Source organism: Rutidosis leptorrhynchoides, chromosome 11, assembly GCF_046630445.1.
Source record: "Rutidosis leptorrhynchoides isolate AG116_Rl617_1_P2 chromosome 11, CSIRO_AGI_Rlap_v1, whole genome shotgun sequence".
NCBI lineage: Eukaryota > Viridiplantae > Streptophyta > Magnoliopsida > Asterales > Asteraceae > Rutidosis > Rutidosis leptorrhynchoides.
The window spans coordinates 126,248,553-126,269,453 of NC_092343.1; positions in this window are offsets into that span (position 1 = coordinate 126,248,553).

Here is a 20,901-nt window from a genome sequence, read left to right on the forward strand (position 1 = left end):
AAACTAACGAGATTTAGGATGATGATGGCATTAGATTTTGATGATAATATAATAGATGACGTTAAAAATGAAGATAGATGATGATGTTAGTAAAGAAAAGAAACCAGAATAATATGGGTTAAAATAATCTAGTTATTATTTAATTCAGAAATGTATCCTCAGAGCAATGGTTTGGGTGTGTTTGTGTTAAGCGAGAGGTCGCGAGTTCGAGCCCGGTCTATGGCATTTTTTTTTTGAAAGCTTGTTCTTCAAAGGTTGTATTCTATTTTTACTTTTATTATTATTATTATTATTATTATTATTATTATTATTATTATTATTATTATTATTATTATTATTATTATTATTATTATTATTATTATTATTATTATTATTATTATTATTATTATTATGCTAAGTATCGTTAACATTAATATTAGGATTATTATTAACATAAATACAATTTTTATTATTATTATCATAAGTATTAGTGTTATTATTATTAGTAGTATCATTATGACTAAAACAAATATTGTTATGATTATTATCATTATTATTATAAACATCATTATTTCTAAAACTATCATTTTTAGCATTTTTATGAAAAGTATCATTCTAGTAAAAGTATCATTCCTATTAAAATTATTAATATCAATATTATAACATTTTAGTAAAATTATCATTTTTATTACTATTAGGATTATTATTATTATTATTATCATTATTATTATTAGTATTATTTTTAGAGACATTATTGTTATTTTTATCACCATTATTATTACTATAATTAATATTTTTATCAGTATTATTATTATTATTATTATTATTATTATTATTATTATTATTATTATTATTATTATTATTATTATTATTATTATTATTATCATCATCATCATTATAATCAAATACAACCTTTGTTACCATTATTGATATAAAAATATACTTATAGTAATATTACATATAAGTATGTACTAATCATATTATCATTTTTAACAAATTAGGTATTTTTAATATAATACTAATTATATATATATATATATATATATATATATATATATATATATATATATATATATATATATATATATATATATATATATATATATATATATATATATATATTGATATAACTATATAAAAGATTAATCATATTAAATATATACATAAATTAAATATATATAATACATAATTTAAGATATAATATATGATTCTGTTCGATTACGATTATATGTGTTAATATATATATATATAAATGATATAGGTTCATGAATCCAAGGCCAATCCTACACGTGTTCAATGTTGTCATATGTATTTTTACTACAAAATACAGTATTGTGAGTTTCATTTGCCTTTTTACCCTTTATATTTTTGGGCTGAGAATACATGCGCAATTTTTATAACTGTTTTTACGAAATAGACACAAGTAATTGAAACTACATTATATGGTTGAATGATCGAAACCGAATATGCCCCTTTTTAGTCTGGTAATCTAAGAATTAGGGAACAGACACCCTAATTGACACGAACTCTAAAGATAGATCTATCGGGCTCAACAAGCCCCATCCAAAGTACCGGACACTTTAGTACTTCGAAATTTATATCATGCCCGAAGGAGGATCCCAGAATGATGGGGATATTCTTATATGCATATTGTGAATGTCGGTTACCAGGTGTTCAATCCATATGAATGATATTTTTGTCTCTATGCATGGGACGTTTATTTATGAGAACTGAAAATGAAAATCTTGTGGTCTATTAAAATGATGGAAATGATTATTTATGTTAAACTAATGAACTCACCAACCTTTTGGTTGACACTTGAAAGCATGTTTATTCTCAGGTACGAAAAAAATCTTCCGCTGTGCATTTGCTCATTTTAAAGATATTACTTGGAGTCATTCATGACATATTTCAAAAGACGTTGCATTAGAGTCGTCGAGTTCATCAAGATTATTATTAAGTCAATTATAGTTGGATATATTATGAAATGATATGCATGCCGTCAATTTTCGATGTAAAGCAAGTTTGTCTTTTAAAAACGAATGCAATGTTTGTGAAATGTATCATATAGAGGTCAAGTACCTCGCGATGTAATCAACTATCGTGAGTCATTTGTAATCGATATGGACTTTGTCCAGATGGATTAGGACGGGTCGCTTCACAACTACAAAAGGATATATAGTCCAATAGAAGGCCCAAGTTTATTAGTCCATTTAATTGATCCATCTATTTGAGTAATTTGATTCAAGACCCGATAAGTTAATATCTCTGATGGATCGTGGTTTATCCCTAAACATCGACCATCACCATTCTCGTTTTTATGTGATCATCATCATCGTTCTCTATACATCCTACATCATCCGCGTATTCCGTTCATAAACATTATCATTTAACGATTTTAATAATAGTAAATATATAAAAATAATGATTAAAAATAACTATAATAATTATTCCTTTATCTTTAAACCACAAGTGGAGAGGTAGGGTTGTGTGTCTAGTAATTATCGGCAAAAAAGAAGGAAGGACTTCACATAACAGTTCAAATCATTAACATCTATTAAATGAGTTTATTTGATGGTTTCATTCAAGGTGGTGCTTCAACGGAACAGAAATATAGTAACATGCGATGTAGCAACAGAGATGATGGTTTTGTGGTGATGATGATGGGTATTTGTTTCGGTTTTAAACTTGATTACAGAAGCATCGAAGCTGTAGCAGCCATAAGTGATTAAATGGTGGTTTGTTGTAGTGGTTAAACAGCAGCGGCATATAGTACTTTCTTCTTCATTAGATATGACAGCGAACAAGATGGTATCTTTTTGGTTGTGTGGGTTTGACACCGTAAACGGCAACAGCCGTGAAGCAACTAGTAGCTAACATAATTGTAGTGGTTTATGGGTGTTTCTTGTGGTGAGATGGTGATGATTGTTGACTGTTTTGGTGGTGTTTTGGTGGTGTTTTGTATTCGAAGAGAAACAGAAAATAGTAGGCGTAGTAGTAGCATAATTTGTGAGAAGTGGTGAAGGTTGGATTGTAATCCGGTGGTCATGGTGGTGTTCATTTGTTATTAAAACAGAAAAATAATCGAGTAAGTGGTTGATGTTGTGGTTTAGTTTCGATGGTTAACAGGAGGTGGTTAAATGGGTTTGTGTTGGGGTTAAACTCAAACAATAGGTGGTGTTGTGTGTTGAACCGGCGGCCGGTGGAAGGTGTCATGGAGAAGGTGATGTCGAGTGGTTTGATGGTTATGGATGACCAAGGTGGTTGATTAAGAATATGAGGAGGGTGATGGTTTTTCCATATATGATGTTGTATGCATTTATCTATATATTTATTGTAAGTGCAAACACATAAAGTAGTTCATTGATAATATATTTCACGAGTTATACTGTGCGAATAGTAGAGCAGCCTATAATTTGGCATATATTTACCGACAGTTTAACACTGATGACTATATCGTGTCCATTGCTAAACAGTAAAAATATAAAAGTGTTCATAAAAATTCCAAATTTTTAATTTAAGTCCATCTATTTATTCTGGTCATTACCTGTTTGAAACCTGATCAAAAATGTTCGATAATTATTTATTTTCTGTTCTAATTTATATGTACGGAGTACTAATATATAATCTTAAAAAGGTAAAAATATTTTTAACAAATCTAAAATCTTCGTAATCAATTTATAGTCCAACTTTTATCTTAATCTTTCATATATATATATATATATATATATATATATATATATATATATATATATATATATATATATATATATATATATATATATATATATATATATATATATATATATATATATTAGATCTATACGAACATTAACGAAATGTCAACCGAGTATCACAATTGTTTATTATTTAAGCTCAAAATTATTTATTCAATATACTATATATATTTAAGCTCAATTCTTTATTATTTTGTTTATTTTTTATATTCTTAATTCCAAAAATTTAATAGTTTATTAATGTTCATGTTATTATATATATTATACATATATTTATATACACATATTTATATATATCCACATATTTACAAGCAATGGTTCGTGTCATAACCCGACCTTAACCATAAGGACGAATACAATAACATATGATTTCATCGCGAGGTATTGACCTCTATATGCGACATTTTTCAAAAACTGCATTCGTTTTTAAAATACAAACCATAGCTTTTATTACAAATACAAGGTTTAAACAACTTAATAATGATTATCGTTTAGCGATAATCTTAGACTTACAAACTTTACATGTGATAATAACAATACGACTTCCAACATATTTTACATTACAAATCCTCCGATATGCAGTTTTATTTTTGACACAAATATGCATACTCAAGATCTTGCTTAAATTCAACATGTTGCAGCGGAAGCTTTTAGTTATTACCTGAGAATAAACATGCTTAAAACGTCAACATAAAGTTGGTGAGATATAGGTTTAATGCCGGTAGCGTTATAAATATAGACCACAAGATTTCATATATAAACGTTTTAATAAAAATATTCTAAGTTGTTGAGCACTTGATAACCATACTTAACATTTAATCAACGTCGCATATTCCCTTTATTATGAAATCTTACTACACCGTACCAAGTGTAGTCACCGAAACGAAGTACTATGCAACCGTTGAATACTGGTCGTCCAGTCCGGTTGGGGTTGTCAGGCCCGATAGATCTATCAACAGGATTCGCGTTTACAATACCTCATGTAAATAATAGTTACCAAGTTTCAGGGAAGTATGCCAGTGGTACAACTCAACGTAGAATATATATTTTTAATCACTTGTGTCCATAACGTAAATCATAAAATGCATGTATTCTCATCCCAAAATATTTAGAGTTTAAAAGTGGGACTATATACTCACGTTTTGCCTTGAAGGTAATAAACACGACTTGGTCTCCGATTGATATCACAAACCTAACCATATATATAATATATCAACATATTTTCTTTTCAAGTAATCGTTACATATATATATATATATATATATATATATATATATATATATATATATATATATATACTTTTAATACTTTTAATATTTTCTTAGTCCGTAGTTAGCAGTCCGATGTTAGTGGTCCACAATTAGTTGCTTAAATAAAATAAATAAAGACCCCATCGTATTAGTATTGATTAGAATTAATCTCGACCCATGGTACCATGTTGTCAAGTGACGTGTTGCGTACATTAAGTACCGTGTTGTCAAATGACGTGTTGCGTACAATCATGAGGTCTTATGATTAATCTTCTCGTGTTGTTTACGGGTGGTCCTGAAATATATAAAATCAAATCATAAGTAAATATATATGAAATATCATATTAATTAGAAAATATATGATTAATTTAATTTTTCTCCAAATATTTTCGTAGCTAAACTAGCTTCGGATACCCGATCTTGTTTTAGTCGTAGTTTCTTCATTACAACTCCGTTTTTGTTGGTTCAACTTGCCACTTCCTTGGATCGAGTCAAATTTTAAGAATATGAACTGATAATACCTTAGTTTGTATTTAAAATCAAAGGTTATAGGTCAAACTTTGGTGAAACTTATGAAAGTGATCATTTTCCATCATAAAAACAACATTTAATGATCATTTTTCTAAAAATACTTACACTTTGAGTTAAACCATGAAATTTTTATGTGTTAACATATTCATAAGAAATATCATTTTTCCAGAACATGAACTTCCAATTCAAAGTTCAAGATAGTTTTTATTTATCCAACCCAAAACAGCCCCCGGTTGCACTCCGACGACGTAGATTCAGTTTTTAAGGTGTTCTTTGTAAAAACAAGTTATATCTTGTTAAGTTAGCATATCATTATAATATATTACAGGTCTTGAAGTATTTTAAAAGTCAAGTTAGAAGGATCTATTTAGTTTGCGAACAAGTTTGAAATCATTCAAACTATGTTCTTGTTGTTAAAATTTTATACCACAAAATAAGACAGCTATATGAATATGAATTGAATAAGATTATGAATAAGGTTACTACCTCAAGTTACTTGGACAAAGTTACTGTAAGAGATGAGAAAAATCCTAGAATCAAAAGAGTAGTGGAGTTGGATTGAAAGGTTGGAAGTAAACTTGTTTACTTGGAAGGATTTTTGAAGTGTTCTTGAATGGATTTTCTTATGATGATTAAGGGTTGTTTTTGAAGCTAGATCTTCATGGTTATTTGCTGAGATTGTGAAGAACACTTAAGGTTCCTAAGAGTGTGTTTTTGGTTAGAGAAAATGTGTAGTAAAAATGAAAATGGAATGGAGTATAAATGGTGTATAAATTTGTAATATTGTGCAAAAGTCTTGTAATATGCCAAATTGATTAATCATGCATGCTAAGATCCAAAATTGGCTGACTCATGGCTGCTAATAAAGTGATTGTAATGTGTATATACCAATAGTAAATATGTATAGAAGCTGGGTATGATACGGGTACATATACCCTAGATATACGTATAAAAATCTTGAGAAAACGGAACGAGGATTCAAATATAGCTATGTAATGACCCAGAAATTTCCGATCAAATTTAAACCTTAATCTTTATATGATTCCGACACGATAAGCAAAATCTGTAATGTTGAGTCTAGAAAGTTTGAAATCTGCATTCGGATAATCAGTTACCTTTTTGACAAAGCCTGACAGTTCACGAACATTATTATAAATAAATATGTATATATTAAATATATGAATATAATATTTTGATTCAATAATGTATACTTTAAATATTTGGAATTTAAAATGTGATATGACAATTAGAATAATTAAGTATGTGTATATTATTATAAATCTATTATCTTTATTAAATAGCTCTTCATTAGATATCAACATATAATATAATATTACATAAATAATAAATGACATTACATTAAATTACAAGATCGAATATAATTGATATATTAACAGTATTAACGTTACTTTCATTATTATGATTACTATTAATATTTGTATAAGCAATATTATTATGTATAAAATTTTATATGTATAAATTGACATGATATTATTATTATTAACATTTTTATCAATATTAATGTATTTTAACAAAAGTGTTATTCTATTAAAAATTATTATAAGTATTGTTATTTTTATTAAAGATACAATCTATTAATATTATTATCATTAATATTATAATTATTATTAATATTATATTTAACATTATTATTAATAATTATTATTATCATTATTACTAGTAATATTAAAAGAGTTATTATTATTAAGATATACTTATATTTATTATATTTATTACTAGTAGTTATTAATATTTATTGTATATAAAAAAATATAATAATAATAAAAATAAAAAGAACATATACATATATGCTTTATTATCTGATTATGAATAAAACCAAACAAATCGTTTATCTTTTTCCTCTGTATCCTGCTCACGCGTGACTCTTTGTCAAATTTATCATCTTATAAAACGAACAATCAGTTCAATTGTATTATAGAGGAACGTTCATTTAGTGATTTTTACCCCTGTAAATCGAAAGCAAAAACAGATAATATCAAACAGACAGGTCGATGGTTCCCATTCTTAGATCAATTTTTAAAACAGCTCAATTTGAGTTTAATTTTAAAAAGTAAAAATATAGTTTTGTTAACAATCTTTAATGCAAACTTTCTGCAAAAATTCGTGTCTCAATTCGTTCTATCGAACACGAATTTCCTGAGTTAAAGTTTCGGGTCAAAGGGTCAAAATATTCGTTCATCGAGAAATCCAAACCCATTTTAATGTTTTAAGTTTAATTGATGATTCAGACAAATTCTAATATCAATTTAGAAATTTTTTTTTGTGTTGAAGTTGTGATCCAAAATATCCCGAAAACTCGATTTTGATTTTGAGTTCATGATATCATACGTGAATCAGACTTCTTTTTTTTTTCTTTTTTTTTGTTATTTAATCCAACTTTAAAGAGTCATAAACGATTCCTGTCTCATTTGAATATATAAAAATCAAGCAGTTAAATTAGTTGTAGTAATGGAATCTGGTTGATCGATTAATGGGTCTGGTAATTGTGAGAGGAAGAAGAAGGGACAGTCAAAATAAATAGGTTAAAGAGAATTAAAATTGATATATAATCAGAAAACGAAAGATGGAGTAATGGTTATGAGTTTGTTCAGGTATCCAGGAGGTCTTGGGTTCGAGTCCCACTTGTTGTAGTTTTTTTTTTTTTTGAGGAAATCCCCAAGGTAGTTTTCATTATTAATTTTATCATTATAATTATAATTATTATTATTATTATTAATAGGCATTTAGTAATAACATCAAAATAATTATTATTTTCATCACTATATTAATTAAAATATTTAGTATATTAAAAATTATTGATGTTATCATTAATAAAATAGCTATTATAAGTATTACTATGATTATTTTTTTTATCAAAAATTATTATGTTGTTTTCATTAAAACTATCATTTTTATCCTATTATTTTTATCTTATCATTTTTATCTTCTTATTAAAATTATTATTATTATTATTATTATTATTATTATTATTATTATTATTATTATTATTATTATTATTATTATTATTATTATTATTATTATTATTATTATTATTATTATTATTATTATTATTATTGATATTAGTATTATAATTATTATTATTCTCTTTATTCTAGTATTATTATTATTATAACAATAACTATTACGTTGCAAACTACAGAAATTTATATACAAATATTTTTTGTTATATAATTATACTAAAACCATTTAATATTATGATATAATTAATATTGATATAACGTTAACTAAATTCTATATCAGATAAGCATTATAATATATTATAAATATTAATAAGAATATATATATATATATATATATATATATATATATATATATATATATATATATATATGATCTTAATACATAACTAAGTAGATAAAGTTGCTCGATTACGATTATATGTTTTAATGTATATACAAATAATATAGGTTCGTGAATCGAAGGCCAACCTCATAATTGTTAAATGGTGTTATATGTATTTTTACTACAAAATACATTAGGTGAGTATATAGTTCCCTTTTAACTCTAAATATTTTGGGCTGAGAATACATGCGTTGTTTTTATAAATGATTTATGTTATGGACACAAGTGATCAAAAATATAAATTCTACGTTGAGTTGTACCATGGCATATCTCTTTATACTTGGTAGCTAATATTTACGTGAGGAGCGTAAACGCGAATCCTGTTGATAGATCTATCGGGTCTGACAACCCCAACCGGGCTGGACGACCAGTTTTTAACGGTTGCACAGTACTTCGTTTCGTTACTACACTTGGTACGGTGTAGGGTTTATTTAAGAATATGCTGCTGTGATTTAAATGTTAAGTATGGTTACCAAGTGCTCAACGACTTTTCATACACGAGGAGTGTATTATGTATAAACATGAAATCTTGTGGTCCATAGTTATAACGCTGCTAGCATCAAACCTATATATCTCACCAACTTTATGTTGACGTTTTAAAGCATGTTTATTCTCAGGTACGAATTAAGTCTTCCGCTGTGCATTTGCTCATACTAAAGACATTACTTGGAGTCGATCATCGCAATGGAACCAAATGTTGAAGATATTGTCCGGATGGATAAGGACGGGTCTTTACAGGTGGTATCAGAGCGTTGGTCTTAGCGAACCAGGCCTTGCATTAGTGTGTCTAACTGGTAGTTGTTAGGATACATTAGTGAGTCTGGACTTTGACCGTGTCTACCTGTCAAAAAGTTTTGCTTATCATTTCTAGTCGGAAACCATCTGCTTATCATCTTTAGGGAATTGCCTGCTTATTATTCTTTAGTCTAGACACGTCTTACTGCATTTAGTGCATCGATAGTGTATAGACAAAAAAAAAAAAAAAAAAAAATTCATATCTTAGCGCATCTGTAGACTTGCTTCTCATATGCCGTAAGTTCCCCTGTAGGCTATGAAATCTTTAGTATTATAGATATTCTATGAAGTTAGAATATCATTATATATTCGAAAATTATTTCACATCGAAGATCCTTCTCATTCACCAAATTGCCCTTTTCAACCTGAAGCGCTTACCGGCGAACCTGTTCGAGAAACCATTTTCTCTCCCCTTTTTCCGCGTATTTCATCACGATTACATACTGTCCCATATTTCGAATCTTATTCATTCGCTCGCTTCAACCATCAATCATCCCGTAGTACTAGAAGAAGTTAACAAACTACGCGCTCGTGTGACGACTTTGGAGAACCTGGTGCGAAGGTTACGAACACCAGCAGCAGCACCAGCAGCATAATCAGTACCACCATCATCGACGTCGACAGTACCCTTATCATCCCTAAACCATAACCGCGCCGTAACTCTCAACATCACAATCTGTACCTCGAATATCAACATTACACGCCTCAATATCACCATCTGTACTTCGAGTATGAACTTCGTTCTACACATCTATCTACATCGACTATCTTCGCTTTACGTATCATTCTACCTCATTTTTCCTCGTTCGACAAGGTGATTATGTAATTTCTAAAGTTTTAGAGATTATGTAATCTAGTATTAACGATAAATCAGATGAGTTTTTGACTCATCAAATCCATAATTACATCTGACGAAATTATATATGCAAGTATATTTTCATAAAGATGGTAATTAAAAATTCCTTCGTACAAACTATTAATGATGAAAATATTTTAACGGGTGGGTAGTACCCGAGGAATATTTAGAATTCACATTAAGTTACACTGTACATTCTTCGAATTTGATTCAACGGTCATTTGCTATCCTACTTGCAATCACCGATATACGTATCCGTTCATTCCAGATTAATCATTTCCATTTAAATTTCATATTTGGATTTTACCTACCCGAATCCAACAGGTGGCATAAAGAAGAAATATTGGATAAATTAAAAATTGTTAGAAACACATGAATTAACTAATTAAAAATCTGTTAAGGATTCCACGCTAACTGTTCCGGCTAACTGTTCCCAGCTAACTGATTAACATTTAATTTATCGCAATTTACATTCTCGCAATTTTAAATTTCTGCACTGTATATACTGTCGGGACACATGTACAACAATACGTCGGATTAATTCTGAGACAACACGTTGTATAATGGGTCATGATATATATTTATTTATTTTTTCGCACTTTAAATTAATGGGACACGTATACAAGGTTTTGACCTATCATATCGACCCATCTATATATATATTTCGGAACGACCATAGACACTCTATAGTTGACTATACAGGGTTGAGGTGGATTCCAAAATATATATATACTTTGAGTTGTGATTGACACTGAGATCGGTACACGGGTCACGATACGTATTAATTATGTATATTAAACTGTTGAACTATTGGACCATTGGACAATCGGACTAATAGACTGCTAACTATGGACAAGTAAAATGAATTAAAATATTGATTATAACATATGAAACTAAACTAATCTTCAAGTTTGCCACTTGATTCTATCTTAAACCTCATTCGTATCTTGACGATTACAATTCGCATTCACAACTTTTCATGATCCTTGAAAACATCTCGATCGGAAATATGAACCAACCGCACTTCATCTACGGAAGAAAAGATTTATGCACCGGAAAGACTTTCGAATCCAAATTTATAGTTTAACACATATCGTGTTGAATCTTTTGCCATTTATTAGCAAAAACAACCCTACAAATTTCTTTTCAGAAAGCTAATTTTGTCACAGCTCCACTTCGACTTCTCAGTGAGACTACTCCTATTATAATCTTGATATTTATACCTTGCCCTTTCGCTGTCGTTACCGGAGAACCTTTTATATTTCACAACATCATCAACAGATGTACCAGCAACTCGTTATCTTTTTGGCGAAATCCGCAAATCAATATTTTGAAAATCTCGTAGAAATTCTCCTGTCATACCTACAACGTCTATTCCTAAGAGTTACATATTTCGAATGTGAAGTTTCTAAAAAAACACCCTGGACTATGAAGTAGTTCTTGAAATACTGATGAAGCAGCAAAAACCGTAAACGACTTTAACAGTCAAAAGTTTACGATGAAGTAAAGTATGTTGGAAAAGCTCAGAAAAAGAGAAGGGTTGAAACTGGAAAACGGATTGAGCAAAGTATGAAGGAGACCGTGGACAAAACATGAAAACTAAACCCGAATTCAGAGAATTCAAATGATTTAGTGCCTGCTGAAATCGTTAGTAAGAACCCTACTCCTTATCCTAAACCTTTCCAGATGATATTCTTCATCAACATCTTATCTCAGATATTATAAGATATCTTCATATTTTCCGTTATACATATTCTCCATATTGTTGGAAATATTTTCACAACTATCCTTATCTGAAATCATTTATCACTCCGTAATATCTGCATTACAATATAAAGGAAACTGTGTTAGTTTCTAAATTCTAAAACCTTCGAGTTTGAAATAGAAATGTTCTGAAGCAGTGTTGGGAACTGATGCATGAATTAGTATAATATAATGAAACTTGATCAACTTCATTATATTACATTAAGTTATGTTAAGTTTCTAATGGAATGTGATGATTCACAGTACCATTATCATGTGCCATGTTACACGGCTCTTACATTCTATCCAATCTCCAGACATATTAGGAACATATCATCTTGATAGTTCAATCTTTTCCAAGATATTCTGGTAATTTGACAAATCAAGATCGTGCCATTACCATTCCTTTCTAAGAGAATTATCTATGTTCATACCTACAAATTTCGAATCATTACTCGCTTGACTTGATGACGGGAAGAAGAAACGAAGGGACAATGTCCCGAAATAGAAATTGGAGTATAAATCGCAGCAAATAGAAGAGAGTATTAACTGTGGATGACAATGATTATAGAAGACAGGAGCAGGAACATCGAAATATAAGGGAAGAAATCAAACTCAACAACCACTCAGAAATTACAAACCGTGTATATCAATACGTATTGCAATATAAAGACACGGGAGAATTAGAAACATTATAATACCAAGAAAATCATAAAAGCGAATAGATTCTTCTGGCGGCAGATGAAAGAGAAGAATGAAAGATATGAAAGTTAGAAGTATAATAAGAATCAGGATTGGATGAAGCATATTAAGGAATGAGTAGAGGAAGCAAGAATAGAAGGTGTGGAAAATAAGGAAATGGAGGAGGAAGATTTATAGTGAAATATCCGACAGAGAAATCAAAACAGATTGCCACATTAAATTGAAGAAGATTCTTATCCCTAAAGAGCCAAATCTTGTTACATAATATTTTCTTTAAATCCCTTAAATTCTGGAAATCAATCCTAATCATGTCATCGGTTAAAAAAATTTCATATTCACTCATTTCATTCTGTTGTGATAGCTTCACTCGTGCGCTTCACATGATCGAATCGTTTTATCCATATCTTTCAATAATGATAAAACTCTATTATTACCTCATATTAGTCATGAAAACATTCCTATTGTTATTTATGACAACCTCTACCAAATTTCGGGGACGAAATTTATTTAACGGGTAGGTACTGTAATGACCCGGAAATTTCCGATCAAATTTAAACCTTAATCTTTATATGATTCCGACACGATAAGCAAAATCTGTAATGTTGAGTCTAGAAAGTTTGAAATCTGCATTCGGATAATCAGTTACCTTTTTGACCAAGCCTGACAGTTCACGAACATTATTATAAATAAATATGTATATATTAAATATATGAATATAATATTTTGATTCAATAATGTATACTTTAAATATTTGGAATTTAAAATGTGATATGACAATTAGAATAATTAAGTATGTGTATATTATTATAAATCTATTATCTTTATTAAATAGCTCTTCATTAGATATCAACATATAATATAATATTACATAAATAATAAATGACATTACATTAAATTACAAGATCGAATATAATTGATATATTAACAGTATTAACGTTACTTTCATTATTATGATTACTATTAATATTTGTATAAGCAATATTATTATGTATAAAATTTTATATGTATAAATTGACATGATATTATTATTATTAACATTTTTATCAATATTAATGTATTTTAACAAAAGTGTTATTCTATTAAAAATTATTATAAGTATTGTTATTTTTATTAAAGATACAATCTATTAATATTATTATCATTAATATTATAATTATTATTAATATTATATTTAACATTATTATTAATAATTATTATTATCATTATTACTAGTAATATTAAAAGAGTTATTATTATTAAGATATACTTATATTTATTATATTTATTACTAGTAGTTATTAATATTTATTGTATATAAAAAAATATAATAATAATAAAAATAAAAAGAACATATACATATATGCTTTATTATCTGATTATGAATAAAACCAAACAAATTGTTTATCTTTTTCCTCTGTATCCTGCTCACGCGTGACTCTTTGTCGAATTTATCATCTTATAAAACGAATAATCAGTTCAATTGTATTATAGAGGAACGTTCATTTAGTGATTTTTACCCCTGTAAATCGAAAGCAAAAACAGATAATATCAAACAGACAGGTCGATGGTTCCCATTCTTAGATCAATTTTTAAAACAGCTCAATTTGAGTTTAATTTTAAAAAGTAAAAATATAGTTTTGTTAACAATCTTTAATGCAAACTTTCTGCAAAAATTCGTGTCTCAATTCGTTCTATCGAACACGAATTTCCTGAGTTAAAGTTTCGGGTCAAAGGGTCGAAATATTCGTTCATCGAGAAATCCAAACCCATTTTAATGTTTTAAGTTTAATTGATGATTCAGACAAATTCTAATATCAATTTAGAAATTTTTTTTTTGTGTTGAAGTTGTGATCCAAAATATCCCGAAAACTCGATTTTGATTTTGAGTTCATGATATCATACGTGAATCAGACTTCTTTTTTTTTTCTTTTTTTTCTGTTATTTAATCCAACTTTAAAGAGTCATAAACGATTCCTGTCTCATTTGAATATATAAAAATCAAGCAGTTAAATTAGTTGTAGTAATGGAATCTGGTTGATCGATTAATGGGTCTGGTAATTGTGAGAGGAAGAAGAAGGGACAGTCAAAATAAATAGGTTAAAGAGAATTAAAATTGATATATAATCAGAAAACGAAAGATGGAGTAATGGTTATGAGTTTGTTCAGGTATCCAGGAGGTCTTGGGTTCGAGTCCCACTTGTTGTAGTTTTTTTTTTTTGAGGAAATCCCCAAGGTAGTTTTCATTATTAATTTTATCATTATAATTATTATTATTAATAGGCATTTAGTAATAACATCAAAATAATTATTATTTTCATCACTATATTAATTAAAATATTTAGTATATTAAAAATTATTGATGTTATCATTAATAAAATAGCTATTATAAGTATTACTATGATTATTTTTTTTATCAAAAATTATTATGTTGTTTTCATTAAAACGATCATTTTTATCCTATTATTTTTATCTTATCATTTTTATCTTCTTATTAAAATTATTATTATTATTATTATTATTATTGATATTAGTATTATAATTATTATTATTCTCTTTATTCTAGTATTATTATTATTATAACAATAACTATTACGTTGCAAACTACAGAAATTTATATACAAATATTTTTTGTTATATAATTATACTAAAACCATTTAATATTATGATATAATTAATATTGATATAACGTTAACTAAATTCTATATCAGATAAGCATTATAATATATTATAAATATTAATAAGAATATATATATATATATATATATATATATATATATATATATATATATATATATATATATATATATATATATATATAATGATCTTAATACATAACTAAGTAGATAAAGTTGCTCGATTACGATTATATGTTTTAATGTATATACAAATAATATAGGTTCGTGAATCGAAGGCCAACCTCATAATTGTTAAATGGTGTTATATGTATTTTTACTACAAAATACATTAGGTGAGTATATAGTTCCCTTTTAACTCTAAATATTTTGGGCTGAGAATACATGCGTTGTTTTTATAAATGATTTATGTTATGGACACAAGTGATCAAAAATATAAATTCTACGTTGAGTTGTACCATGGCATATCTCTTTATACTTGGTAGCTAATATTTACGTGAGGAGCGTAAACGCGAATCCTGTTGATAGATCTATCGGGCCTGACAACCCCAACCGGGCTGGACGACCAGTTTTTAACGGTTGCACAGTACTTCGTTTCGTTACTACACTTGGTACGGTGTAGGGTTTATTTAAGAATATGCTGCTGTGATTTAGATGTTAAGTATGGTTACCAAGTGCTCAACGACTTTTCATACACGAGGAGTGTATTATGTATAAACATGAAATCTTGTGGTCCATAGTTATAACGCTGCTAGCATCAAACCTATATATCTCACCAACTTTATGTTGACGTTTTAAAGCATGTTTATTCTCAGGTACGAATTAAGTCTTCCGCTGTGCATTTGCTCATACTAAAGACATTACTTGGAGTCGATCATCGCAATGGAACCAAATGTTGAAGATATCGTCCGGATGGATAAGGACGGGTCTTTACAAGCTATCTTTTGTAAATATACTTATATTGTTTTATGTATATAAATCCTTTAAAAGTGATAAAATACATATCTATGTTGGGATTTAACAAGTTTGATAATACTTAAAACCTTTTAAGAATTTTATTAAAGCGGAAGCATGTTAGTTACATTTTAGAACTTGTATATCTTTAAACCATTTTAAAGTTAAACCCCATGGATCAAGTTGTGAACAAATATGCTTACAAACTAAGTAGAAAGTTAAGATGTTTATACCTCCTTAAAACAAGTTTAAGGGCTGCAAAATGCTTGGATGATGATGAAGGAAATGAAGAAGCAAAGCACCAAAACACCCTTGCTTTGTTATAAACCTTGTACACCTTGAAACCTAGCTTGAAAACCCTCTTTTCTGCCCTTGAGAAAACCGAACAGCAGCAGCAGAATTTGAGCTGAAATGTTTGATGAAATTGATGACTTAAAAGCTTCTAACTTGAAGCCTCAAGTGTAGTATACCCCAAGCTTTGAATCACCAACACTTTCCTTGAATTAGTTAGGATTTTAAGACACTTATTAAGCTAGAAACCAAGCAAGAAACCTCCTCAAAACAGCTCACAAATTTCGGCCAGAATAGTAGCTGAAAAGTTAAGAGAGTTTTCTTGAACTTTTAAGTGGAATCCTTGGTCAAATTACTTGGTTGTTGTGTCTAGCATGCACTTAAGAACTTGTGTATATAGGAAGTAACAAAAGTGAGCATGTGTGGTCTTCTCTTGGAGTCCCAAATCAGCCCACTACACATATATATATGTTTTATATATATATACATGTAAGTTCATAAAAGTTTATAAATTTTTATAAACTTATGTATTGATTTGTTACTTATACATTTTTTTTATAAAACCTTTTATAAAATATAACACAACATAATCATTTAAACCTATAAACAATTATATATAAATTATACAAATAATTTATCTCAAGTGAAATTTCTTTAGAAAACCGATTTTCTAAAGTTCAAGTGTCGCGTATTTATTTAACAATCCATTCGTTAAGATTAAATACATATAAGGTGTCGATAAGCTTGTTATTGGGTATGACCCGACTTGGATCATAACACATTAGCCACATTAATTTAATATCTCTCTCGGGCATATGAAATACCTTCAATCTCCCACTTGCACGAGAAACGTAAGAAATTAATGCAAGTGACGGATACCACCTAACGACCGTCCATCACCCCCAATATGTTATGACTTTGTGCCATTCAATAACATCATCCTTTTCGAGTTCCCATCTCGAATATGAATAGGTGAATCTTTCATTATATCCTTTCATCCTAGATGTCATGTCAAATCCAAGAGATACAGAGTGACCACTCTCTTATAGATTTAACTTTATCAGGCCTTAGACATCTGACTCTCAACGAATAAGAGGGACAAATTCCATCTTGACTACATACGTCCTAGATACATACTTTGCATTATACCTGAGCTCTTCCTTATGTACTACCATATTTCAGAATAGCGAAGGAAAGAATCAAGGCATGATACTCGGTGAATATCCGAACCCAATATGTATCTCAGGTCAGAGGATACAATGATATTCGCCTTTACTCAAGATTACATGTGATCAACCACAAAGGCTCTATACAGTAATTCTTGAGAGCGGGTCTTCCAATATTTGTTTCCCACAAATATCTATGAAGCTTGGTTGCAACCTTGCCCCACATTCAACCTATGAATGTATACCAATCCGAGTTCATAATAGTCTAAACCTCACACTTGTTCCCACAAATGTGATCGACTACGGAAATTTAGAATAATTGCTTATTCATGGATGAAATATGCAAAATAGGAACATAACTCAAATAAATTAACACCATAGTTATATTAATGAGTTTGAATAATTTCGTTCCGGTACAATACTTAAAACAGATCATAACCAATCACTAGAATATCGAAGCCCTAATGCACTAACATGCCCTTCATGTTTTGCTCCATGTAAGAGCTTCGTGAGTGGATCCGCTATATTAAGATCTGTGTGAATCTTGCGAATACATATCTTTCCTTTTTCAACTTCATCCCTTATGTAGTTGAATCTCCGCTCAATGTGACGGGTCTTTTGGTGAGCACGAGGTTCCTTGATTTGGGCAATCGCACCCTCGTTGTCACAAAAGATCTCAAGAGGGTCCTGAATGGAAGGGACCACTCCTAAGTCGTCGATGAATTTCTTTATCCATGCAGCTTCCTGTGCTGCCAATGAGGCGGCAATGTACTCCGACTCTGTAGTGGATAACGCAACAACATCCTGTTTTGAGCTCTTCCAAGAGACTGCACCACCATTTAACATGAAGACATAACCGGATTGTGATCGAGAGTCATCTCGATCAGTTTGGAAACTCGCGTCCACGTAACCTTTTACAGCGAGTTCCTCCTCACCAGACCCGTATATTAGAAACATATCCTTAGTCCTTCTAAGGTATTTCAATATACTTTTAACAGCAATCCAATGACTATTTCCTGGGTTGTTCTGGTATCTACTTGTCAAGCTTAGAGCGCATGACACATCCGGTCTAGTACATATCATTGCATACATGATAGACCCAATAGCAGATGCGTATGGGACTTTCTTCATTTTCTCTTGTTCATCTTTCGTGGTGGGACACTGAGATGAACTGAGACTGGTTCCTCTTTGAATAGGTACCAAACCTTTCTTAGAGTTTTCCATCTTGAACCTTTTCAAGATTTTATCAATGTATGTACTTTGACTTAAACCTATCAATCTCTTGGATCTATTCCTATAGATCCCTATCCCCAATATATATTGTGCATCTCCAAGATCCTTAATGGAGAAGCAACTCTTTAGCCAAGTTTTGACTCCTTGCATTGTGGTAATATCATTCCCAAATAATAATATATCATCCACATATAGTACAAGGAATATGATAGTGCTCCCACTAGCTTTCTTATATACACAAGCTTCATCACCATTTTTAATGAAGCCAAATTTCTCGACTTCCTCATTAAAACGATGATTCCACATTCTAGATGCTTGTTTCAATCCGTAGATTGATTTCTTTAACTTGCATACCCTTTTAGGATATTTTGGATCAACAAAACCTTCAGGTTGGACCATATAGACATCTTCCATAAGATATCCATTTAGGAAAGCGGTTTTGACATCCATTTGCCATATTTCATAGTCGTAGTGAGCAGCAATGGCAAATAATATCCTAATAGACTTTAGCATTGCCACTGGCGAGAAAGTTTCATCATAATCAACCCCTTGAGTTTGAGTGAAACCTTTTGCTACAAGTCTAGCTTTATATGTATCCAAGTTTCCATGTATGTCGGTTTTCTTCTTGAAAAGCCATTTGCAATCAACTAGCTTAGAGCTAGGAGGTTGCTCAACAAGTTCCCACACTTGGTTTTCATACATGGATTGCATCTCGGCGTCCATGGCATCCTGCCATTTATCTTTATCAATCCTTGATAAAGCATCTTGGTAGTTTGTTGGTTCATCCAAATCAACCGTATGGCAACCATCTATGAGAAACCCATATCTCTCAGGAGGATTGCTAATCCTACCAGATCTACGAATGTCTTGTGTATTTTGATCATCCATTTGATCACTATCAACATTTTCATGTTGAGTGCTAGTGTTAACCAATTGTGTATCATCTACTTGATCTTGAACCTCTTCAAGATCTATCTTCCTTTCACTATTTCCTTCCATTAGGAACTTAGTTTCAAGGAATTTCGCCTTCCGAGCAACAAATACATTCTGCTCGGATGGATCATAGAAATAGTATCCCATATCATCCTTGGGATATCCTATGAAGATACACTTCGTGGATCGAGCATTCAACTTATTAGGGACGTAACGCTTAGGATAAGCTTCACATCCCCATACCTTTAAGTATGATAGAGATGGAGGTTTGCCAAACCACATCTCGTGAGGAGTTCGTTCCACTTTCTTGGTTGGGGCCATATTTAAAATACGAGCCGCGGAGCTTAGACAATAACCCCAAAATGATAGAGGCAACGAGCTTCTTGCCATCATAGATCGAACCATATCCATTAGGGTTCGGTTCCTCCTTTCGGAAACTCCATTAAGTTGGGGTGTTCCGGGTGGAGTAAGTTGTGAGATAATCCCACAACTCCTAAGATGATCTTGGAAAGCATCGCTTAGGTATTCACCTCCTCTATCGGTACGAAGTACCTTAATTGTCTTGTTGAGTTGATTTTGTACTTCGTTTTGATATTCTTTGAATGCTTCAAAAGTTTCATCCTTGTGTCTTAATAAGTAGACATATCCGAAACGACTGAAGTCATCAATGAAAGTAACGAAGTATCTTTCACCATTCCTAGTCATGGGCTTAAAGGGTCCACATACATCCGAATGTATTAATCCCAATAAATCTTT